Source organism: Pseudopipra pipra, chromosome 4, assembly GCF_036250125.1.
Source record: "Pseudopipra pipra isolate bDixPip1 chromosome 4, bDixPip1.hap1, whole genome shotgun sequence".
Lineage (NCBI taxonomy): Eukaryota > Metazoa > Chordata > Aves > Passeriformes > Pipridae > Pseudopipra > Pseudopipra pipra.
This window is the reverse complement of record NC_087552.1, coordinates 37,057,057-37,082,786: the sequence shown is the minus strand read 5'-3', so window position 1 is coordinate 37,082,786 and position 25,730 is coordinate 37,057,057. Positions and strand designations below refer to the sequence as shown.

General features: G+C 38.0%; 1 protein-coding gene across 10 annotated transcripts in view; it reads right to left on the bottom strand.

The window, feature by feature from the left end:
- PALLD (palladin, cytoskeletal associated protein) overlaps nucleotides 1-25,730 on the bottom strand; it is a 200,670-nt gene that overhangs the window by 51,558 nt on the left and 123,382 nt on the right. Inside the window, exon 1 of one of the 10 annotated variants that reach the window (XM_064652433.1) lies at nucleotides 14,800-15,006. The exons of 8 other annotated variants lie outside the window; for them this stretch is intronic. The gene's annotated coding sequence lies outside the window, so the exon portion shown is untranslated. Of the gene's footprint in view, nucleotides 1-14,799; nucleotides 15,007-25,730 lie in introns of those variants that run through there. One more of the 10 variants, XM_064652434.1, reaches the window with a different exon arrangement.

Here is a 25,730-nt window from a genome sequence, read left to right as displayed (position 1 = left end):
GCAATCAACAAAAGATATGCCAAAGTGATTTTAAACATCACCAAAAAAAGCACACAGTATCCCACTGTATTCTGTATGAAGATGAATGTAAATATTTCAGACAAGAAGATCAGACCAGAGCAGGTATGGCAAGATTGGCTTTAGTCACATCTGCACTGCTTAGACTGAAAAGACTCAGACTAATGTAATTAACTTCCTTGTACTTTATGTTCCTTACACAATCAGAAAAATAGTTCAATTAAAATGTTAAACAATGCTTTTCAGCACAGAAATACATATCTTGCAAGTATAAATGTTAAAAGATACCCTAGAGTCTTTCTATGCACCAGAAACAAATCTAGCATTTATTTTTCCCAAGTTCAACCTGTTTTATTTCAGTAAGATACACCTAAATCTTTTTATAATTATTTCCATTGCATATAAACATAATATCCTGGTATTAGTAAATTAACTTGGCTAAATATAGCAAGGAGCACTCGTGTTTTATGGGGCATTTTCTTTGGTATGCAGCTAATATAAATAAAATGAGCAGAGAGAAGTTGGCAGTGTTCCACTGACATTACATCACTTTTCCTTAATAGGAAACCTCTCTGCAACTTAACATCTTGCTTTAAACACAGAAGTGTCCACAAAGTCTTCAGTGAGGATCATCATATAAGGCCAGCAGTTAGCTGCAAAGAACTGGATCTCCCAGTACAACACTGAAAAGAGAACCTCTAGTGAAAACCACCTTTAAAATTGTCATCAACTACAGAACAAGGGAGTTGCATAGTCTCTGAGAAAAGATATGTGTAAAATGTACATGATTCTAGTAAAAAGGAAAGGATAAAGTTTTAATTCCTGTAATGTTAGTTCTGTAGACTTGGGAGTTCCTCTAGAAACCCTAGAAAGCAACAAATTAGAAGGAGAGGTCTAATCCAGCATATATAAACAGGAGAGAGACACAAGCATTACCAGTTTCATTTACTGCTTACTCTTTGTGTTCCTGAAAAAGACAAAGCCTCTATTTTATAGTACCATCATTATGGTCCCTTGTGTTGAGCATGACATTATTTTGAAGAAATTAGTTAATTATTGTAAAATATTATATGCTATTCATTTATTAAGAGACAGATGTTGCCACCATATCAGTTGAGCTTTTCACCAAAAACACTAGGACTCCTTGACTGTACAAGATAAAAATAAATTATATGTGCAGCAAAACCCATTGGACCTACAAGGTTTGTCTGAGAAAAAAACAGTCCTTGCACTCAGTTTTTCACATCTATTACTGAGATGGCTAGTCTTTATTGTGTTGTATATTGAGAGACAAAAAGCAATCACATGAAGAATAAAAGAGCCCAGAGAAATTTATGTTCATGCTGTAATTAACGTAAACATAAATTCTAGTTATTGTATTTCTAGTGCAAAATTGCTAAGCAATAACCCAATTCCTGTTTCAAGTCTGCATGCCATATTTGCTGGCATGGAATTTTATTGAGAACATAATTTATTTAGGCACCGTCACACAGACACACACAAACACAAAAATGTATTTACCACAGTACAAAAAGTCAGGGTAGGTCATTTTGTCCTCTGCTTTTTCCAGAAAAGTTTGAGAGGAGTTCACCGAACGGCTCCTACTGCTTTTAGTTGCAGCTGTGCAGCATACGTTCTTTAAAAATTTACAGTAAATGTTGCCATGTTTACATTAGTTCCTCCCAGTAAAGAAAATGTTAATCAAGTAAAGGTATGCAGAAAATAAATGTAATCTAGAGTACACTGAATATCACTGTGAATGCTCTCATTTAGGAACCATGTGGTCTTATGATACCATGGATTCTCTGTCCCCCTTACTCACTAAGACAACCCTAAATACTTCTGTGTGCCCTACTCTGTTCTTTCACATCCAATTGTTATGACATAACAGTTTAGGACTCTTACAGCAGAAAGGGTAAGTGAATTAAAAGTTGAAAATAACACTAAAACTGGGTGGATTTGTGGCTTTGTTTTAGGGGTTGGGGTTCTTTGTTTGCTTGGCTTTTTTAAATCTTCAATCTGTTCACTGCTTCAGATTAAAGAGCAGCCAACCAAAGAGTTCTGCTGGTGCAACAGAAGGGTGGTGCTTGTCCAGAAACAAGCATCTGAAAGCTGGACCTCCTCTAGCTCACAGTGATGGTGAGGAAATCCCTTCCAAGGTAGGATTTGTGAAGCCATGTCTTTAGTTGGTAACTGTGAAGCATAACAATGAACTTGTTGTATGTCCAGTTTCCTTTGGCAGTGACCAGATAAGATCTTCAAGTTTCAATTCACATACACATTTTCAATTCAACTACCTTAAAATTAATGAAGTCTTTATTGGAAATATTTGTTCTACCTCAACACAGTCTTACCAAGTATACAATACAGGCCTAAAAATGAAGACTTGTAGCTTAAGACTTCATTGCCTGAATGACAAAAGTATAAATAACAATATTCACTTGACCAGTTTCAACCTTGTGTATTTTTGTTGATGCATGAATTACTCCATAATTAGGTATGCTTTTTTCTATAACAATATGAAGTTGTTAGCATCAGCCAGTGCTCATTTTCTAAAATATCATTTTAATAGTTGTTTCAATTAATGCCTAGTTTCCATAAAATGTCAGGGAAAGCAGGGAATGAAGTTAAACTCAAACCACAATCCAAAATAATATGGCAGCCATATTTATCTAACATTAATTGAATCTTATTACAATAAAACTTCACCAAAACCTGCTAATTGATTTTGGTGAAGTTTTATTGTAATAAGCACAGTTCCTGATAAATAAGTTATTATAACTCTTTTAAGTTTCAACTACTGTATGCTGTTGCTCTGTCATTTTGGAATCAGAGAAAACATCTGCTGTAATGGAAAAAATTCAACCGCAGGTCTCACTCATCTATCCTACCACTCTTATTATGCAAGTTAGCCTACTATATATAGCAGCCACAAGCAGAACTGATATGCTAGCTGGGCATGTACATGTTGAATCTCTCATCTTTTTGTTTTACCACGGAAAAAAAGAAGCTGCAACAGCTTTCCCAACTTCCCAACTGTGTAAATGAAAGCAGGAATTCAAACCAGCAGCTTGTGTGCTCAGGCACACACACATACCGTTGAAATCAATAGGAGCAACAGTAATTAGTAGCTCTGAAAATCAGGCAACTTTCATATGAATTTAACTTCATTCAAACAAATCTGAAAATTTTTACTTAAAAATTCATTCATGTGTTTAAATACTTAGTTTAAAAAATTTTAGTTTGTGCTTTGGGAGTAATTTTCTTTAAGGTGAATTAAGTGTCTCAGTAATTTGCCACTTAAATGGAACAGAAATGCTTGGAGATGCAAAGGTTTCATACCCAGGTCCCAAGTTAAGCCCAATCAGTAGTAACAGAAATGGAAAGCACTGATCAGCATTTAGTAGTGTGATTGAAGTGAGTCAATCTTCCTGTTCTTCCCAGAAAACTTGTTACAAAGTCTAAATATGCTACCTTTCATGACAACCTTTAATAGAAGATTCAAGCAGTGAAAATGCAGAAATCTTTCCTTTGTGCCTGGAAGATGTCCCTATATATAAAGGACTATGGGAATTTTTTGTGGATATTAACTCAGTGTCCCCTGGTGTCACACTGCAGTCTTTTCAAAGTTTTTATTAAATACTCAGATCACAGGGAAGGTTTATCATGGCATAAAAATCCAAGAATTTTAAACAACAGTGATGAGTGACATCATCTGCTTCAAAAAATTGGAATAGAAAAACCTTCCTATTAAGTGTTATGACAGAGTTTCTCAGGAGTTCAGGATAACCTTTTTGTTGAATGACCATGGTAAAGGCAATAATATGCAACTTCTACAGGTTGTAAATCATTGGAAGATGCTGCCTAAAGAAGTGGTGAAGTCATCACGCCTGGAAGTGTTCAAAAAATGTGTGAATATGGCACCTTATTCCATGGCTTAATGGTGAACACGGTGGTGATGCTGGGTTAATGGGTTGGACTCGATGATCTTAAACGTCTTTTCTAGCCTGAATGATTCTGTGGTTCTCTGAAATCTTGAGAAAGCTCATACAATGAAGTCTCAGAATAAACTCTGCCACCATCAGTTGAATAACAGTTTAAAATACCTAAAAATATATAAATTAGAAGGTATCTCCTTCAATACTGGCTAAGTATCACTTAGTTAACTTTGGCTTAACAACCAGTTGTACTAATTTTCTGCAGTACAGTTTAGAAATGTTGCTTTTCCCTCTGTTTTGGGCTAGGAAACTGAAACTAGAGCTGAAGGAAACAGTTGAGCTGGTGGAATTATACCAGAAAAGATACTCCTACCATAGTAGGTACTCCAGATTACTTAGGTGCACAGACTTATTATGGAACAGAAAGAGTAAAGTTTAATGAAGTACAACTAATTAAACTTGACACTTCCTAAAGGCTTCTATAACTTTGTGTATTCCCAGCCATAGCCCGACTTGGCATAGCCTGAATATGATGCACAACAATATTATTTCTGATTGCTTACTTATCCTTCAGTTTTTAGGCCAGTGTGTAAATTCATAAACAATAGTAAATGTAATCCTGATTTTACTGGGCAAATGCCGCAGATAAATCTCAAGAATTAGCACCTCAATGAGAATTTAATTAAAAAGACAATTACTCAAAAGCACTGGACAGTATCTACTATTATAATGGCAGAACTATTAATATTTTCTGAAAAAAGGTACTGAAATGGTTCCATTAAACCAAAAGCATGATAGTTTAGTTTAAACATATGTCCTTGTCCACAAAACATGGCAATCTGCACTTCAGTGTACACTGCTTGTATGACAGGAGTCTGTGCAATGAAAGACCTGATAACAGATAGCAAGAAAATTAGGCACAGACAGCAGTTGTCACAGGACAAACAGTTAATTTAGACCTGAATGGATACACCCAAGAGCATCCAAGGAAAACTCTGAAATATTAAACTGCTTCTCAATTAGGGAAATACATTTTTTGTATGTCTCCCATCTTCCAAAAAACTATTTCACCACCTCTTTTCTGTCCTTCATGCAACATGGTGCCATCACTTAAATTTTTCTACAGACTTTAACCGTGGTCAGTCATTTTAGTGAACTCTAAAATTTCTAAAATGAAGGACAATTAACTGAGAAACTAATCATATTAGTAACTTCCTTCCTTTTTAAATGACTCTTGACAAAGACATTTTCAATTTCATGAAAAACGGAACAATCTATAACAGAACTTTTGAGGAATCTGAGGTAATTAAATAGAGGAAGCATTTGAGAATAATCTCAACAACCAATCACAGAGATTAACATCAGTAACTTGGGAAGCTTGACAGCAAATTTCTGTGATTCTGTCTCTACCACAAAGACCATCAATGATGACAGAGACAATTTGTCTAACTCAGAAGCACATTACGTATTATTTAATTATGAATTTGTGAAGATTTTAAGCTCTCAGACAAGCAGCTTCTGTCTTGTATCAGAAGGCCCTGACACTTCCATTAATTAAAAAGGTACTATTCACATAATTTAAAAATCTCCCCCAAACATCCCAGTTTCACTCTCATTAGTCAATCCTCTATTACTCTGCATAACCAACTTTGCTCTATCAGTACTGGAAATTCTGGCAGGCATAATAAACCTTTTTGGAAAAGAGAGAGATTACTTAGTAAAAATATTAGGCATCTCAGAGCTCTGTATATTCATACAAATTCACTCAACTCCCCCAACTTTCATCTACTACAGATCAGCTTCCTGCTTAAAAGCATTCCAATTCTATTCTGCTCCACTCTTTATCAATGAGCATGTTCCTTCAAATATTAGCATTGCAAACAGTTGCACTAATTCAGTACTCTTACAAGAATTCACTCGGTAAACAGGGTCTGTCTCTTGCATTTGTAGACAGTAATGCTTAAAGAACAAACATCTATCTTCTTAATCCAAAAAAGGACATAATGTGAGTGCTGTGTTTTAGCTGCAAACCGACAATGAGCCTCAATGGTCAGTGGAGCGCTTTTGTAATTCCTTATAATTAACTGTCCCTAGGTCACTCCTCTTTTCTGGTTACACTGGACCACAAAAAAGTCCAGAGTGTATACCCAACCAGAATGTTAACTTTACAAAGTTACAAAACAGTTTCAAAGATTGTTCAAAGTGAGGATGCAATACCCTTGTCTGGCAGCTTGAAGGAGGAGCAAACTGCAGCCAGAAGAGGATAAAGTATTTTATTGCCTTTTAATAAAACAACATGCTAAATTTAGCATTAAAGATATCAATACATTTTCTGAAGCAAACATTTCATCACACAAAGAGCCTTGCCCATAGATAATAATCAGATCCTTGTAAGAAGTGCAGGAATGGCTTACTTAATCTCAAGACCTGTATGGCAAAAGAATCTGAAACTAATTTTTAACATTTGTGCTCACGTGTTAATACCCTGATTTATTACTGCAGTCTGTAACAAATAGAACATCCACAACTTCTATGTGTGTTTCTGAGGTCTAAATTTCTTGATACTTCTTGCAGAACCCGCAGAATCCCTGTGATCATTTGCTGAAGAAAACTTCCAGTGAGAAATCACAGCCCAGTTGGATACGCCGAAGCTTAGACAGGCAATCACAAAATGCCTGCTCCTTTTAAATGTCAGCTTGTGATCCAGAAAGCGCTGCTTCTTTCTTTAAGAGATTCCTCAGAATTGAAACCGAGTTCTTGATCTTGGGCTAACTGTGATGTATGTGGTCAGTGCTGAGCTTCACCATCCTGGGAAGGGTTCCACCATGCACTGGTCCTACCGCATGACGTGCATCTGACATCAAGACTAGATTGGTGCAAGGGCTGCAGAGAAGGCTGATGTGTTGCTTGCAGCTGGTTCATAATGGCAGCCATATGATTGGTAGGAGAACAAGGGAAACATGGGAGAGATCCTGATTTCTGAGCCTTCTGCTCCTTCTTCTGGGTATTTCATGTGATTCAGATAAATGTCATTATTTATATTAATTGTCTCTTTATACCTAACCATCAAAAACATCACTAAATTAAGGGATGGGGGACATGGGAACCCAGAATTTTAGAATCAGTGCATAATTTTTATTTCTAGAATCTCAGAAACACTTAAAGTTGCTGTGGTGTGTTGGCCAGAGAAAACCATAGATGAGCACAAATGTTCCTGAAATACAACTGATAGTAAATTTTTTTCTTTTCTTATAAAACAAACAAACAAACAAAAACCCCCAACCAGACAAAAAGGCTTAGGTATTTTAATGCAAAGCAGAAAATTGAAGCAATAGTTTTCCAGAAATTCCAGATGAACCACTTAAGAAAATGTTGAACATTTAATAACTACAAAATCTCTAGCAGAAACTCCAAAAGTCACAGAAGATAAAAGATTGGAAACCACATGTAACATCCTGGAGACTCATAAGACAATGTAATATACTTTCAATGTAGTTTGAACTTCCATAGTCTCACGTTATAAATTGGATTTCATATGCTTGCAGAAACTGATAGAAGAGGTGTCTCTCTTTTTTAGTTACATAGAGTTCTCTAGATTTTTTTATAGATAGGAAAACTATGAAGACGTGTGGGAAACCAAGACTATCTCCTAGAGCATAGCCAAGCAATATGGCAATCTATTTACTGACTGAAAAAATAGCCTACGAATGTTATATGTAAAAAAAACCCATGCAATTCAGCAAGGACATTGAACCTGTGCACGTGAGAATTATCATGAATATATGAAAATTATCAGGTAGCTTTAGAAACAGAAAAAGAATAGAATTTGGCCATGTTAGACCAGGAAGTATGTCTGTTGTGGAAAAGTCTCTGGTCACTGACAATAATCTACAGTTTATAGAGAAAAAATACAAAGTCTGGTGGCTTGTCATCTGAGCAATACTGATGAACACTTCTAAAGCCCACACAATGTCTGAAAGATATTTGTAGATATGCACCAACCTCTCTGTATGTATGGATATCAATAACCCCTTTAAATATTCTTTATGTAATTCTGGTTTAGGTACCTCAGATTTGCACAGAAATAAATGGCATCATCTAGCAACAGACTTAACATCAGTAATGCAATACCAAGTAACTCACGCCTTCATTTAATTCCCTAGAAGTTTTGACAGGAAACACAGATCACACACAAACACAGACTGCGTGGAAGTACCCCATCCATAAAATATTATGACCACCTCTGGGATTTTCATATCCTCACTTGTACTAAAAATTTCACTAGATCTTTGGTCAAAACAAAATACAATCATAAATCAAGTTGCCCTCTTGAAGCCTTCAAACACTGAAAAGAAAGGCTTTATATTTCAGAGCCAAAATAAGTATAGTGAGGTGGGCTGGAAGAAATGCAGCACCACTGGGTTTCTGCACAAGGAAACTCTCCTTTCATTTGTGCAAAACTTTTTATGTTGCCTTGGTGAATCTCCTTGCTAGCCAAAGTTGGCTATTAGAAGTGTTTTGCACTCGAATAGCTGCTTTAAACAAATGATCCTCATGTGTCAGATACAGATTTTTACTTTATGCTGTGTAAGGACACACACATGTATATTCACAGACCATTAGATTCATATGCACACAGAAACATACTTGCATTATCTCCTCTCGTAAAAAATTGTGATTCAGCCTATTCAGAAGAATTCAGATTCAGCCATAGAGTAAAAAAATTAAAAGTACTTCAAAATCCAACTACAGAAAGAACATAATGATGCTTTGTTAAGGAGAAGTCTTCCAAGTTGTGATTAAGGTGCAAAAATGGGTAGGAGCAAGACCAGCTCAAAGATTGGCCTAAAACCAGCAGGTTGGCTCTCCTGAGAAAAGTTGCTGTAACATATGTGAGTCTTGATTTAAACCAGATTTCTGTATTCAGTGTGTCTGGAGAACTAGGATCATACTTTTTAAATGAACCTGTAGCAGAAAAAGTACAAAAAATCTAAATATTCCATACTCTTTTTCTATCGACTAGAATCCAGACAGGACCTCCTAATGAAGTTTCTCCAGCCCATTAGATACCGCATGCATGCATTTCTTGCTCTCTGAAGTGTATTTGTCACAGGAGAGAAATTAATTTTAAATTGCAATTTAAAAATTAAATCCAGCTGACTGAATCTTCGTCTAAATTCCATGCTTTTATAGAATCATAGAATCATCAAGATTGGAAGAAACCTCTAAGAACATCAAGTCCAACCATCAATGCAGCACTACCACTGTAACCCCTAAACCACTAAACCATATCACCCAGCACCAGATCCAGATGCCTCCAGGGATGGGGACTCCACTTCCCTGGGCAACCTATTCCATTGCCTGACCACCCTAATGGTGAAAAATGTTTTCTAATATCTAACCTGAATCTCTCCTGTCTCAGCTTATGGCCATTTCCTCTTGTCCTCTCACTGCAGGCACAGTAGAAGAGACCTGCTTCCACCTCACAACAACCTCCTTTCGGGTAGTTGTAGCGAGAGATGAGGTCCTCCTGAGCCTCCCCTTCTCGAGACTAAACAAACCCAGCTCTCTCAGCCGTTCCCCAGAAGACATGTTCTCTAGGCCTTTATGAGCCTTACTGCCCTTGGCTGGACACGGTCCAGCACCTCCATGCCCTTTTTAAAGTGAGTGACCGAAAACTGAACGCAGTACTCAAGGTGCAACCTCACCAGTGGGATGATCAACCCCACCACAGGGGGATGATCACTTCCCTGGTCCTGCTGTTACACCATTCTTGATAAGGCCAAGATGCCATTGGCCTTCTTGGCCACCCGTTTTAGAACAAAATTTAGTCATTTTCTTGTAAATGCAAAGATTGTAAAAAAACTCACTCGAGATCGTAAAAGCAAAGAGGTAAATACTAATGTTGTAAATGTAATACCCTCTGTTTTCCTGTTATTTACACACAGACCTCAGGTACTGTGTTGTTTTAATGGATACAGCAGCACACAAGATGAGTATCAGTGAATTTGATTGTTATAAATGTTAACATCACTAAACCAGTTTTTTTGTGTGTTACTCTATTTTTACATTTTAGTCTGGAAATAATGTAACCATATTGCCAATGAAAACTAAAAAAATATTTTCCTGTACATTTCTGCTGGCTGACACATTGTGTCTGCAAATAATAGTCTTTTTCTAAAGAGCCTTTACTTTACACAATACCTAAAGGACAAATAAGACGTGCCATCTTAGGAACATTTACCAAAACTTGGATACTTTGGCAATGCAGTATTGCAGCTCCTGATGCACAGACTCAACTCTTCAACTAAATAACTCTTCCATATTTTTAAGGCTGAGGTATAAACTCAACACCATATTGCCACTTTCTGCTTGAAATATACTATAGCGAACTGTGATAAAAGATTTATTTCTCAAAGAGAATAATTAGAAAAACTGATTTTTTTTCTTATCCTACATTATAGACCAGCACATATAATGTACACCATCTTCTGAAATTGGTAACAAACAAAATCCTGAGTGCATTTCAAGGAGGAATTTCAAGGAGAACATATTTCGGTGATGTGAACGAATACAATTTCCCAGGCTCAGAAGAATGCCCTGGGAAGGACTTCCAGGAATTCTGAATGACTGTTACTAAAGGATGGTATAAAATAATCTAAGGTAATCCAAGATTCCGTACTCAAATTACCACTGGAGAGATTTGCACACTATGAAAACTAGTGCAAGCAGATTCAGTTTTTTCTTGGCTCACCTCATGAAAGTGTATAAGCCAGAAAAAGTCCATTGAGAAACTGAGTCCACTGTATTTATTTATTTATATGAAAATAAAATCTGTTTATCTTAAATTCCTTCCCTTTGTGGAAGGGGGAAGCACTGGGGAGTGCCATAGACAATACAGTAACTACAATCACTTTCTGCTTCAATAAAGGAAATACAAACTTCCTGCCTTGGCAAAGGCTAGAATGTCTCAAGCAGGTGGGAAAAGGATCACATTAAGTGTCTAGACAACAATGTGGAGGAAAAATATTTCTTAAATTTTCTATTTATGTGCTAATCCAGAAAGTAGACTTCATATGTAAAAAGAACTGCCTGAATTTATGATTCTTCTTCTATGATAATTATATTTTTAATTATATGAATATCCAAATGTTAAATGCTCTGTAATGCTCCAGGAAGTTCTGACACTTGTGGTCACAAGACTCTTCTTCAATTTCTGCAGAGTAAGAGGTTAAAATGTGTCTTCTGGGCATACTATAACTTGGTTAGTAATTGCTCTGTATGTGCTCTTCCTAATTCTTTCAAATTAATGTATTATCACTATGAAATCATTGCTCAGTATTGGTATTACTGAGTGGGAGCTTCACTCTAAAGGGAATTTTATTACTTAATCTAGCACTGAAATGCTATCTGTTAAGAAAGCGGGATTATTTACAAGATGGAAGATGATTCATGAATAAAAAAATTCCGTAGGCACATTTTGATTAAATAATATTCCCAGGATGAAAGATTTCTAGCCAGTTATTATGTTCTCAAGAATATATGGGACTATCATCAATTAATATATTCTATACAACCCAGACATTTTTATTGGGAAAACAAAATCTTAGGGCCACCAACTCTTCACAGGTCAGTAAAGGTCCCATGTGTCCCCAAATACTCGAAGTCTCCCTTCTTGGAGAGTAAACAGCAAACGAAAAGACACATAACAATAGCAGAATATATTTCATATGGAAATCATGCAACTTAATGGTACATATGCTTATTTTCTTCTTTCAGACAGTTTCTTCGCACTGCACCCTATGCACTTCCCTTATCTACACATTTTCATCCTAGAAACTCAACTTGTTAAAACCAAAGGTCTTTATCTTCATATTTTTCAGATTTAGTGTCTATAAATATTCATAATCTACAAGGAAATTATGCTATACAGACAGAGGAAATCTGCATACATGACATCTCACTGACTGACGGTCTACTCTGCTCCCAGGATCCACATTAATGCTGGCATGAGTAAAATTGCAAAGCAGCTAATTTAAGCAGAACTGGATGAGAAATTAAGTTGCTGTTTGAGGAATACAATAATTTCCCATCAAACACACAATCGTACAAGTAAGATCAGTTTACTCTGCCCAGCTGAAAACGAGGTAAGCTCAATAAGGTAAGTTTCTCATGGATCATTCTGAAACAGAGTAATAGAAAGAAATTCTGTAGAGGACAGAAAAAAGAAATTCCTCGTGTAAGTGGGCTGATCAACATTCCCATAGATCAATTCCACCCAGACCACTCCCTTGGTCTTACAATGCCTAAAGCCCAACAGCTGAACATTACTCATCAGATTTACCACTGTGTCCTTACAAAAAAGGAGGCATGCTGTTCTAACACAGCTTACACAGCTATTAGAAATGGCTGCTGCAGTCACACAGACCACAAACTGGATGACAAAATGCAATCACGCTCTTGTTTGTGGAGCAGACTATTGTGCCCTTCACGCCATCATATAAGCTCAAAAAATACTTCAGTGCCAAGCAGAGAATAGTGAGCTGCTTTCTGCTACCTGGAACCATAGTTCTCAATAGTTACTTTGCAATAATTGTAATTACACAAATAAGTAATTACTTTAGAATAATACTTTGCAAAGTTTTATATGCTGCAATCATCACACATCACAAAAAGAAAACAGTTGACTCAGGCCAGTAAAAAATAATAGGCCCACAATAATAGGTGCGTGAGTGTCCAGCAAGGTGAACTTGGCCAGGACAATATTTGAATAACTGTTCTGCTCTTACCAAAAAAAAAAAAAAAAAGGAGAGAAATTTAAGAACATTTTAAAGATAAAAGAGAATTTTCTAGGATTTCATTAAATATAAGAACATAATAACGTATTTTACAGCAGTGCTCTTTAATTGTTAGTTAAAACACACTTCAATTTTCAGAACAGTTTTTGACTGACAAAAAAATGCCTTGACTCTCATAAAGCTACAAGAAAAGTTATGTGTCATATATCTGCCAACTGCTAACAAACCTTTACCACATATACACCATTGCAATTTTAGGAAAACTTCTCTGTCAGATTGCACTGTATGATAACTTGGTAAATTCTGACTTTGTGTTTCTACTATCTCAAAGATGAAAGAAATGTTTTTATTCAAATGAGACACTCCTAATTCCAATAAAATCCTATCTGCATATTCCTAGGTGTTTCAAAAGTTGCTAGAACATCTGTATACCTCCTATCCCATCTTTCTAGTTTTTTTATTCCAACTCTTATCCCTTTGCCCTTACCTTTTCCCACAGGTTTTCTCCTCTTGGTCAGGAAAATTAGTACCAGAATATTATTTCACAGGCAGTTCTTTCAGGTTTTGTTCCCCAACCCAAAGGATGAATCTCTCTCAGAATCCTGTTCTCACAAGTATTTGCACCCTTTTTCATAGTGAAGTGGTTTAGATACAATCAACCAACGTGTTGAGAGCCATTTAACATTTTCTGGGCTTTTTTGTTGGGTTTTTTTTTTCCATCCTCTTGTTATCGATTCTGTATCTTAATCCTTCTATGTCTGGTATGCATTGTGAATCACAGACTAGCTCTGGATGTCTGGAAACTGTTGGACTGCCTTAAAGAACATCATCATAACTTTTCCCACCCCAGACCTCCAATGAATTTCTGTGCACACAGACTTGTGAGTGAACATAAAAGTTTCTGCACAATATGTAATACATCTTATGAAGTTAATTTCAGAAATATAAGGTTTGTTCCCAGGACTCATGATTTCAGTTCAATACAGCCACAGAGTACCATGGAAAAACAGTCTCTTGACCTCAAAGCCTAATGAAACATTGACTGTGTCCACTCCTATTTTTAGATGTATGCTCTGCAGTGCCATATTCCTTAATATAAAGCTGACCCAAATGTTCCAACAGCAGACGTTGGTTTCTCTTTGATAGCCAATGCATATCTTGGCCTTCCAAGTTTCTGTAAACACATCATTATAAGGAAGGCCACTCTTACTTTTCCCAGCCTTCTTTCCAATTATGTGCCTGCTGCCAGGAAACTTTCCTTTTTTTTTTTTTTTTTTTTTTTTTGCCTTCACTACTAAAATTTAAACAAATATTTCCTGAAGACTTGGAAAAGAAAAAAAAAAATCCAAAACTGTTACTAAGTTACAAAGTTACTAACACCAAATTCCTTTCAACACTCAGTGATAAACTTCAGACAAAAAGAAGTGTATCTAGAGGAGTACATCAGTGCTAGATCACCAAATATGTCTTCCTTAGACATGCAGAAAAAAAAACACCAAACCACAGTAAAACCTCCCAAAACTCCCAAACAAACAATATTTTGTTTGGTTTTGGTTTAATCTTGCTAAGTAGTTTTAGAAAAGTTCAAGTCTCCTGCCCAATACCAACTCTCTTCATCCAGGACTATCACCGGGCTCCTACAGAAGTCTCCTACAAAGAAGGCTGCGAAAGCACTAATATTTAACTGCTCTATTGTATTTACTAAGGACTCATTTAGCAAGTCTTGAGCTACAGAGATGCACAGAGCCGCTGGCGCCACAACAGCATCCTTTCTGCATTTGGAAACGCCAAGGGGATGGCCAGGGTCGGCGAATAAAGTGCATCACTCAAACTCGAATGCGACTACAGACGATGTGGCAAACTAAAAGGGCAAAAAGTCGTGCAAAAAAGAAATACTCGAAAGAAAGGCGGTCTGCCCGGTCCGATTACAGCATGATTTCATTTTTCCTGACTTCTTGCCTCCCATCACCGCTTTTGCTGTGCGTTCACCTCATCTGAAGAAGACGCGTCACGTACGAACTCGTGAAAGTCTCCTGCCATCTTACCTCGGCAAGGCTGAGCGGGCAGTTATCACATACCCGAGCGCAAGTTTCCAGGGAGCGGGCAGCGGCGGCGGGCTTGGGGCGGAGCGGAGCGGCGCCCGCAGGTACCCGGCGCTATATAGGGCGGGCCCGGCGGCGCGGCCACCGCGCCGTGACTCATTGAGGAGCCGCCGCCGGCGCGTCCCACTCGGCAGCTTCACGTTAAGAGTCCCGCGCCGCCCCGGGCTCCCCGATGTGTGCGGGAGGCGTTACCAGGCTGCCGGGAACGGCAGCGAGACGTGTGTTTCCCGCTGCGAGTCGCCATCGGGATCATTTCTCGCCGTTGCCGCAGCCTCAGACTTATTTACTTTCCCCTCGGAGTTGCAAGAACTGGGACTTTGTGACACGTTTTTTGCCAAAAAAGTCTCGAGTCCCAGGCTGGAAGTTCACTTTTTTTCCCTCCAGGAACCCGACATCCGTAGCCCGCAGAAAAGCTTGAGAAATTTTTACTAGAGCAGAAGCAGGCACTGCAGCTGCCTACAGCATAGAGAAAACATCCCAGGCTCTTCCATATTGCCATACAGCTACACAAAAATATTGCCACGAGAATTTACATCACTTTATCTGCGTAGGAAAAGTTTCCATGATTTCCACATCATTTTTGCCTGCACGACAGAGCGGGTGGGATTGCTACACGTTTAATGTAGAACTGCAGAAGTGATGTCTCAAGTTATCCTTTTAAGGCTTTTAATGCTTTTCAGGTCTTTTAAAATAACACTTGTGTCACTACTCATCACTATCAAGTCCTCAGGTTTTCAGATTAAACTGAATTTAAAACTCTTTTCAGAACAAAGCATATTGTGCAATTGCACTGTAGTCATCTGTTTTACAAATAGTCTCCTGCATCTTCTTCACTTGCCAAAGAATAACATCAGAGATAGAAAACATTTACTATATGATATAAAAATCTTGCTGCTTTGTGGTCTAATTATGCAAAACTTTCCAGAGTGTCAAACACTTACTCTAAATACATTAATTACTACAACATATTGCATTAAAGGCATCATTTCGAGGAAGGTTTTTTTTTTTTTTTTTTTTTTACCCCCCCCAAGGAGAGAAAGAGTGCTCAATTTCTATTGCTGGTTCATACCCTTCCTACTATACTCTGCTTGGTCTGGGTCCAGTGCTTTTTTATAGATTACACGCCAACATCAGTTTTGTAAGTAACATCTACTTAAACATCTGCTCAAAACAAGATGCATAATCACAAAAGATACATCTATAACGTACCTATTCACAATTCCATGCTTAGGCCCCAGAAGTGATCAGTGATATCATTTGTGTTTTCTACATCATGAACAGCAAATAAGTGTAAGAACATGCTGCCTTTTATCTCACCGTCCAACATCCTGGACAATGATTAAAAGATTTAGGGCAGCCAAAAGCAAGGGTGGTCCTCTTTCTTCTTTGACCTCCAGTTTCTAATCAGTGTGTATTATAGTTCAGCTCTGGATGCCTGGAATCTCTTGGGTTTACACAGGAACATCACTATACCTGTATTCTTCCAGCTGGTATGAACCTTCAAGATGAGCAAGACTTCTACCTGAGAAAATTCATTCTACAGTGGATGATGGAGAACAAGGTATCACTGAAAATTTTTCTACTTACTCAATCCCCTTCACCCCTTTTCACCACATAGTCCTCTTTAGCACTCAGAACTCGATCCACATCACTCAGTCACTCCAGAATGTAACAGGGAGAACAGAGGAATGCTGCCAACTAGGGAGGGGAAAATAAAGCATCTCCCCATTGCAAGAACAGAGAGTGACATGCCAGATCCTGGCAGCTAGAAGACTGGCACTACACCAGCACTCTGTTTCCAAATGTGGTATGTGACTATGGGGAAGAAGCATGGTAGCTCATACACAGTATTAAGACAGTATAAAGATAAAAAGAGTATCACTCATGGCTGATCAGGTCTCTCTATGATTTTGGGTAGGTATGCTTGTCGAGAACAGTATTTTATCTAATAAGCAGAACACAGTTCAGCCAGTAGTAGCTGCAGATAATGTAACACACAAGAAAGAGCAGACTGATGTACAGTAGGAAAAGTCAATGACAGAAAAACAGTACCTGGACTTCACATCTCTTGGCTGTACCTTCTCCTTTGTATTTGATTACACCAGATTGAGATAATACCACATCAAAGACATGCATTGAGGAGTTCTCTGACATTTTCCTCTGTTACAGCTCTTACATATTTTGCACATAAGCATTTTATGTCTATGCATGTATGCATGTTCAGTTCATGGGGATGGAAGATGAAAGCACAGACAGCTTGTGCACATCATCTTAGTTCAAGACACTTGCTTCCCTGTGACTCTACAAGCATAATTGTGCATGGAAAGTGAAAATGAAGATGAGCTTACTGGGAACCAAACATTGAGGCACAATGTGAGATAAAGATCCAAAGAGAAAAGAAAACAACCCACATACTTAACTTAGAACCTAATATGATCTATAATTCTTCTTGTAAACAATTTTGCCTATCATTCCAGACCCAGGAACATTTGTTTCTGGTTTAAGGAGTTTCCAACTATGTGTACAGCATGACTAGCAAACAGAAATGAGAGAAACTAATTGACACATAAAAAGACAATTGCATACAACTCCAATTAAGTCCTAATATGTAAATGAAATATTTAAAACGTAATTATAATTATAACAAACAGCTTTTGGAAAAATGCAGTAAAAGACCCCAGCAAATCATTTCTGTGGACCAGTGGAGATAATGGTAAATGTCATTAGTAGAGCAGACAACTACCAAAGTGCTGGAATTTTTTTTTTTTTGCTAGCATTCATTCTAACTTTGAGAATCTTCACAAATTAAGATTTACTTTCCATACCACCCCACAAATAAAATGAAATTAGTATTGTTTAAAGTACGAAACCAGATGCCTTCAGGAAAGAAAAGCTGAAAATGCAGAGAGAAAACCTTATACAAAGTAATTATTTGCTCAGCAATCTGAGTGAGAACAAATGAAGATAAAACAACTCAATGGACTTTATGAGAGAGCCTGTCCAGTTCTTAAACTACTACAGAATAATTTGTATCATTTAAATGCAGCCTTTTTTCCTGCATTGTATCTTCAGTGAAGAAAGTATATTTTAATAACTTGTACATACATTGTCATTCACAACAACTAATTTCCAGGTGGTACCATACTACAAATAACTACATACTTCTATTTCCTTCCTTCTATTTGCCTCCTTGTGTTTTCTTCATTAAGATATTCAAAAATTTAATATCCTAGCTGGTGATTTAACAAGGACATTTAAAGCTACACTGGAGTGTGCAATTCTGATCATACTAGTTAAGATGATATCTTTCAAATTTTTTTAAAATCAAACGAGGACATTTTTAAAAAGAAAAAAAAACCAACAACAACCCAAATCTAAAAAATTCTGAGGTCTAGAAAGAAGCTGTGATTGAGATCCAAATGGTGTTTTCTACATGGGGGAGACACATAACATGAGATTCTTTTCATTTTAAAAACTGGACATTAATTCAAGGATATAGGCATGCCTGTAAAGCAACCAAATAGTATTCAACTAGCCACAATGGAACTGTGCATAATATTACAGTAGAAGAATCATTAAGCTCAGATGGAAATGTCAGTAACATAGACCCTGAAGAACTGATTAGAAGAGGGAATTGAAAGAGCTTACAAACTTCCCAACTGATTCATATGCAGCTGACTGAATTCAGTGATTTATAGAGCTCAATTCAGCAATTTCCCTGTTTTTCTTACATAAGGGAAATGCATCTTGTTTATACTAGCTGTGTAAAATAAGCTTTGACATGCCAACAATTGTGGATTTTCAAATTTTTATTTAAAATAAAAGGTACCTCCATAAAATTACATGCCCTCCCATACTGTACTTTACAACATTTAAAGCTTCAAATGGGGATTACTAAGCCAGAAACAGGACACTGATTTTCTTGGAATGCATGAGAGTTTAAGATTTCTTTAGAAGGCCAGAATGGATTTCCTAAAAGCAAAAGTGACTAACTATACCTCTGAAATGGCAATTGCCAAATATGTACCAGTCCACTATTTCAAAAGTCTATTGAATCTGGTATTACAAGTATCCTGTTCTACCTAACCTGGCTGGTGTTGGCAGACACTGAGGTCGTAACTGTAAACTGCTTTGTTTAGTATTATTTTCTGGCGGTGAAATTCACAATGTCTGAACTGGAAGTACCAAGCTGTTTGTGGCTTTTGTTTTTCTTAGCAGTTCTGGAAAATAAAAGATCACATTTGTTGCAAGAAAGACTATTTGAGCAAACATTTCCCATCACTTTCAATTCTGCCAATACATACCATTAAAGTTATGTGTTTCACAAAAAGGAAAAAACAGCTAGAGCCAATACTTGACAGCAAATCATACTGCAAAGTCTCTGATCTATGAAAACGTGATTTAACAACCACAAAGGATCTTTTTCCAAACTTCTAGTAATACCTAGATGAAAACAAAAATTAGAAGTTTCTATTGCTGAGAAAATTTTGATGACAGCAATTACTATTTTAATGGAAATACATGTATATGTGCATCTGTTTGTGTATATACATGGTGATGAAGCAACTCAAAGTCTTCTTTGTTATACCACTATTTCACCTTTTGAATTAAAATAGCAAAGGTCTTCAGGGTAAAAAAAAATCTCTTAAATCATATTGATTAGACTTACTGTGTAACCCCTATGACAGCATGCAGAAAAACCATCAGTCTTCAATGTAGACACTTTCTAACAAGGAACTGACACAGTGACAGTTGAACAACAAACATATAGAAAAGTCAGGTATCCCAATAACTTCCCAAAGTACTCAGATACTTCATACCCACATGCTTGGTCTGTTCTGCCTCTAAGTAATCCGTGAGATTTCCTGGCTTGCACAACTACTGGTATAGCAATGTGTAAGAGCTCTGGAAATTAAATATAACAAAATATAACCTGGAAAACGATTCACTCCTTAGTAAAATTGACATAGCACTCTTCAGCTGTGATACTGAAAATGACATTTACAAGCATTACTATGGATTTATGACAGGTCTACATACAAATTTGGATACTAAAATTGGTAGAAGGCTTATATAAAGTCACAGATGGTTATGGCAATTTGAATGTCACCCGTAAGTCCTTCCCAGTTCTGAACTCAAATCTCAACACTACATTCTCTTTTTTAATACTCCTGATATGGTGATAGTGAGTGTGTTGTATCTTTCAATTAGCTACACTTCAGTAACTTAGAGCTGCTATAATTGTGAGGCCTGTCAGGAGAGATAAAGAAGCTTTTTCTTCTGAGTCAGGCTTCCCTGCAATATTTTAAGTGTTTTTCAGTAGCAGTTTATGACCTGCTCTTGTCACAATTTCAAGATCAAGGCATAACTTACTTCTTTTCATTAAGACGTCAAGCTCATAGTGCATGTAATTGTTTGCTATAAAGACTGTGAATTTAGGAGACGTTCTGTTGCTTAAGTTTTGAAACCAGAGCAAACCAGGCCAGTACGTTAAAAGTTATGCTGAAATTTGTGCCCTCAACTATTTAGTTTTCTCTATTCTAGCTTTCACACAGTCAGTAGAGATCATACCTTATCTTCTGAATGTTTCTCTTGTGTTTACTCTTTCTGCTTCAAGTAAGTCTGAAGTGAAAAAGTGAACGATGTTCTCTGTCTTTTCCCACCAGGAATAAGACCTTTCAATTTCAGTCAGTATTAGTAAAAAATCAATGTCCCAAGACACTGTGGATTGGGATCACAGGATATGAATTCTACATCTATGTTTAAAACCGTATCTTATTTGTATTTCTAATGTCCCATAATGTTTATCCATATTTCATATTGTTATGAAATGCTTTTTTATCTGAATTGTCAGCATACTTTGGGGTTTTTTTAGAACTTATTTTCTTTCTTTTCTCTCTTTCTCTACTACTGCTCTCAACTGCACACACACTTCTGCCACTCAGGGATGCATGTGTACCCTTTCTAAATGAATTTCTAAGTTTTCATTAGAACACTACAGTAGACAAAAACTCATAATGTCTTTTTGCAATGCCCGAAATTATCTGCAATGGGATTCTTTCCCCCTGGCAGAGGATGACTCATTTATCTTCAGTCTGCTGGCCAAGGGGCCTGCCAAAGACCCCTCCTTTATAAACAAAAATCTATAGAGAGCTTTCAGAAATATGAGAAAATATGACAAACACAGCTTGAGTTCTTCAGCTTTGCTGGCAGAAGATCACAGAAGGATATGGAGAAGTCCGCGAGCCTCTATCCCCTGCATTTCCCACTCCGCTGGTAACAACAGAGAGCAGCTCCCTGCACACACAGACCTCTTCCCCGGCTTCCCCGTCATCTACCCCCCTGCTCCTATTCTGAAATTCTCCAGCTCCAATTTCCTTATTTGGTTGCCGGGACTGTTCTTTGTCTGGCTGAGCCCCCCGGGCCGCGCCGCCCCCGGCTCGGCCCGGCCCGGCCCGGCTCCAGCGGCCACCCCGCCCGGGCCCCGGGCGAGCAGCGCCAGCCGCGGCCATGCCCATGTAAGGAGCAGCTTCCCCGGGCTCCGCCAGCCGGGCGGGGCAGGCAGGGCTCTCCCGCCCTCGGGCAGCCGCGCTGTCTCCGGGGCAGCAGCGGGGTCCCGCCCAGGACCGCAGCCACAGCGCTCCGGCCGCTCCGCCGCCGGGCCGAGCCGGGCAACCCGGGCAGCACCGCTGCTCGAGCTGCCGGAGCAGCGTGTGCGAACCACTGGCAGCTAGACAAAGGAAAACGAGGCTATGAAGTTCCAGTGTAAAAACTCACAGATTCCTGTCATATTTTCTATTGTTCTTTAGAACATGTTACAGCGCGCCCTTTGGGAATTTCAATGGTGCTTTCCGCAGAGAAAAAGGAATCCCTCAAGAGTGCTACCTGCTTTTTAAAAAGTGACTGTTCTGTTATGCTATATGATGAAAGCAAGCGAGACTAGTTTTACTCTCAAAATATCCTGAAACTTTTTAAAGTAGCATTTATAAAGAGCAGCTTACCTGGCAGAAGTCAGTGAAAGTTGCTACTCTTGCTATGTTACTACTGTTGCTTGATACTTAGTTTTAGTAGCACATTAGGTACTTATTGAGAAAGAATTTGCACTCTTACTGTACATGTATAAGTAAGAATCACAGCAAGGAAAACCCCTTAGAAAGAAACCCAAAAAGCCAAACCAGCCCTGCTGGTCACTGTATTTTTTTGTTCACGTCTTTTAGTCTTTTTGGAGTGGATTTACATAATAGACATTTTTTAAAACAAATACGAAGGAATCCTGCAGGAAGTGATTTTTTTGTTTAAATTTAAATGAGAAAATGTCAATTCAGGAGAATATACACTGAATATGTCCACAGTGACAGCTGAAACAAAATTATACACAGAGATGTCTCTATCTGACTAAGGAGTTTATTGATCTGTAACTCCTTAAAAGGAATACTGTTAATGAATTGATGATTTTAAATTAGTAAATGTATTGTGAGATAGTCCTTTTTTACACAACATGGCAAGGAACAGAATTTCGAAAAAATTAAAGAAGAAGGTATAGCTAAACTTCAAACTTTCTAATTCTCTTTGGGAGTCTGGAAGCATTCCTGTATTTCTCAATATAGTTCCTTAGTGTTACATTATGAAAACAGGTCTTTAAGTAATGTTAAAAGTCCTTCCATTATTGCAAGCTCCCATGGATGTTTGGGTGAAACAGAAAACAAGAAGTAGATTAGAACAAAGAGAGCAATGTTTTAAGTCACTGATGTACAGGGCAATAGTGATGGCTCCTGGGCACAGGTGCATGAAAAAAAATTAGGGATAGTACAAAGATGCATTTATAACCACCTTCCTATAAGACTCCTTCAGCTGCACCCAAGCCGGTTGGGTATTTTCAGCTCAACAGAAAATGACTGGTATTTTTGTATTTCATTCTTATGCTCAACAGAGTTCTGAACAAGTTTGTTTACTTGTGAGAAACTCTCAAACTAGAAAAAATTAAGGAAACAGCTTAATAAAATAGCAGGAGAATAAATATGTTGACCACATCATATTTACATTACATATATATCCAGCATCCTAAAATTTACTTCAGGAAAAAACAAACGAACCAAACAACTTAAGCAGAATAAGAAGCATATAGGAACAAATTTAGTAGCATTTATGTCCAGAAAGATCTGGTTTCAAGTTATCTTTTTCAAGATTAATATAATCATAACCGACAAAGAAAATACTAAAATTGAAATCCAAAAATACAGAAATGCATTGAGAATAAATTAAACGAAGATCACAAGGACATACAATCGTCAAATTGTCATTTAAAACAAAAAGTACTATTTCACAGAGTTCATCCTCTCTATTGCTAAGGGCCACAGCAGTATCAGTTTATTTCAGAACTACTCCATCATCTCCAGCAGGTGTTCAGGCTACTGACAAATAACTCACTGCTGATTCTGCAAGCCATTTACTGTCCAGGCCCTGTCACCTGACATCAGTTCATCTGAATGGAACAAATGACACCATGAGAGACATGTTCAGAATAGGAGGACATATCCTTCGACCTTTGAGGTGTTGTTCTACATTTACTCTTCTTCTATTGTGCCACATTGCCCTTTGGCAAATAAGAGCATGTCTCTGCTGCATGAGGAACTAGTGATGCTCTCAAGAAAGCTACCTAAAAACTTAGATAAATGAATACAAAACCTTAGGTTTCTACCTTTGCCGAAAGGGCGATCTCCCAGAGATCTGGAAGTTACTACTCAACTGATTTTCAATGACAGTTCCAGTCCTCTCTCTGTCTGGTCAAACAGGTTTCAAAGTCCAGGTTTTCTCTCTCTAAATACTCCAGATAGCGAAATTGTTGCCATTGACCTCAGTGGCAACGTTTCAGCAGGAAGAGCATACCTGTTTCCCATGCCATCTTCTCATTTTGATACCTGCCAATTTGCGCTTCCTTTGCCTCCCCCAGTGAACACGCTCAATCCAGCTCAAAAACAGATCTGTTGCACATAAAGATCCTGAATGCCTTTTTTACTTTTTCTTTGTTTAGAGACAGGGGTTTTTAGTTTGGTTTGGTTTTTGAAACATAAGTGATCTGGAACTAAAGGAATGTAACATGAACAGTGCCAGACTCAGCACAGTTCTGTGTGGAATTCAACTCTATCTTCTACTCCTTTGAAAACTGGTAATTTACTTCTCTTTCTGGTTACTTTCTTTTAAACATTTACTTTTATTTGGGCAAGAAGACATATTTTGTCCAGCCTTTAAGCCTTGATTACTTAGTTTCTTCAGAAGCCCTTCAAAATGGACTTTGTTAGAAACCTTTGGAAATCCATTGGACTGTATCAACTGGACTTCACTCATCCACATGGTTCTCGTCACTTCTTTTAAATAGTTCGAGTAAATTTGTGAGATGCTACTTTCATTTATGTTTGTCCCTTCAAAATGTCACATTTATGTTCATTATGTTATTATTCTAATTTCTTTATTCTAGATAATACTACGGTTTCTATATCATCTAGTAATTTTTCAGATAGTAGGCTCACCAGTCAAAAGTCCCCTGAAACTCCCTAAAAACTAATAAGTGCTATATTTGCTGCCTTCAGTTTATTAGCTAAATATACTATTTCAAAGTATTCTGACAAATTGATTTGACCAATATATAGTCATACAGTCATAGGAGCATAGAATGGTTTGAGTTGAAAGGGATCTTAAAGTCCTTTCAAGTCATCTAGTTCCAAATACCCTGCCAGGGGCACGGAAAATCAGTAGATTTAATATATTTTTATTTTTCTAAATATTTTAGATACTCTTGAAAGACACACATGTCCACATTGAAACCAAGACATTCCTGCTTGTTGCAAATTTCTCCCAGAACTCTCATGGGAAGATATGGAATGTATACATCCAAATGTATAGGTGTCCATAGGCAAAGACACGGACAAAGGGAAAGAATGCTATTTCCCAGGTTAAAATTAATCTGAGCAGTTAAAGTGGCCATTAAAATATATTTTACAAAATCACAGTATATGCTGAGCTGGAAGGGACCCACAAGGATCATCGAGTCCAACTCCTGGCCCTGCACAGGACCATCCCCAAGAGTCACATCATGTGCCTGAGAGTATCATCCAAATGCTTCTTGAACTCTGTCAGGCTGGGTGCTGTGACCACTTCCCTGGGAAGCCTGTTCCAGTGCCCAACAACCCTCTGAGTGAAGAATCTCTTTCTAATATTCAACCTAAACCTCCCCTGACAAAACTGCAGGCCATTCTCTTGGGTTCTGTTACTGGTCACCACAGAGAAGAGATCAGTGCCTGCCCCTCCTTCCCCTCATGAGGAAGTTGTAGACTGTGATGAGGTCTCCCCTCAGTCTCCTCCAGGCTGAACAGACCAAGTGACCTCAGCCTCTCCTTATATGGCTTCCCCTCAAGGCCCTTCCCCATCTTTGTTGCCCTCCTATGGACACTCTCTAATGGCTTAATATCTTTCTTATACTGCGGTGCCCCAAACTGCACACAATATTTAAGGTGAGGCCACACCAGTGCAAAACAGAGTGGAACAATTCCCTCCCTCATTCGGCTGGTGATGCTTTGCCTGATGCCCCCCAGGACACAGTTGGCTCTCCTGGCTGCCAGGGCACTGCTGACTCATATTCAATTTGCCATAGACCAGGACCCCCAGGTCCCTTTCTGTGACACTGCTTTCCAGCATCTCATTCCCCAATCTGTCTGTACATTTGAGGTTGCCCCATCCCAGGTGCAGAATCCAGAACTTTCCCCTGTTGAACTTCCTATGGTTGGTGATTGCCCAGCCCTCTAATTTGTCGAGGTCTCTCTGAAGGGCCTCTCTGCCTTTGAGGGAGTCAAAAGCTCCTCCCAGTTTTGTGTCATCTG